This window comes from Frankliniella occidentalis, unplaced genomic scaffold (genome assembly GCF_000697945.3).
Source record: "Frankliniella occidentalis isolate FOCC.00 unplaced genomic scaffold, Focc_3.1 Scaffold54, whole genome shotgun sequence".
NCBI classification, from domain to species: Eukaryota; Metazoa; Arthropoda; class Insecta; order Thysanoptera; family Thripidae; genus Frankliniella; species Frankliniella occidentalis.
In genome coordinates, this window is record NW_026267184.1 from 855,389 (window position 1) to 856,363 (window position 975).

General features: G+C 49.0%; 1 protein-coding gene across 1 annotated transcript in view; it reads right to left on the reverse strand.

The window, feature by feature from the left end:
* The window catches only part of LOC113213117 (uncharacterized), a 130,039-nt gene that overhangs the window by 102,044 nt on the left and 27,020 nt on the right, over nucleotides 1-975 (reverse strand). The gene's annotated exons all lie outside the window — the stretch shown is intronic.

Genomic DNA, 975 nt, shown 5'->3' on the forward strand with positions numbered 1-975 from the left:
AGGGGGAGGGGGGCGGGAGAGCGGCGGCGGGGGAGGTCAGTGGCGTGTTTGCAAACAGCAAAGGACTCTGCCGCTATGCCATGTATGCTGCTCGTTGCGCGTTCCAAGCCGTCGACGCCACATTGTGGTGGAGGAGGATGACAAGCTCTTATGCTTGTGTGTATTTTGTTGTGTTCTTAACGAGGGGGGGAAATCACTTGCGAAATAGTTAGTACACCTTCCCGCGAAATAGTCCGAAATAATAAGGGCGAAATAAGGGGAAATAGAGCGAAATAGACCCGAAATAGACGCGAAATAGCCGGTCAAATAGTCGCGAAATACCCCTGAAATACTCCGAACTACCGCGAAATATCCTGAAATAATCCGAAATGGGCGAGAAATAACCGAAATGTCAGGAGAAATACTACGAAATAGTCCGTACGCTACGAACCCAAGTGATTTTCCCTCGGTTCTTAAGGTGTATCTGTTTTAAAATAGAACATGGCGGTCAAAACAGAGAAACGGACGGAAGCGTTTTAAATTACTCCCCCCACCTCATCCCCAATCCCCCCACCTAAAAAAAAAATTGCTCGTAATTATAGTACACGATGAGGCACCTCCCAAGATCAGACACACACACGGTAAAACTGTTCCTTGATATCCATGGATGGATGGATTCAAGGACGGGATAGGGAAAATTGCATGGGGCGTCCTTGAATCGTTCCGATGGTCCTTCGACAAGAAGGAACAATTTTCACCGTGCATTTTACGTTTATATATTTTGGTGCGCGAAGAGGGTCGGCCCTAACAACACCGGCAGCACCAACTAGCGGCTCTGCTGCTCACTGCATGTAATCTTACAAAGCGCCCGCATTTACCATAGAGAGAGAGAGGGGGGGAGGGAGAGAGAGAGAGGGAGATCATTACTAACCGCTCTCTAGACTATTAGCAGCAGCGCGTCTGTTTTTGGTCCTTGCCCTCTGTCCACGCCACGCC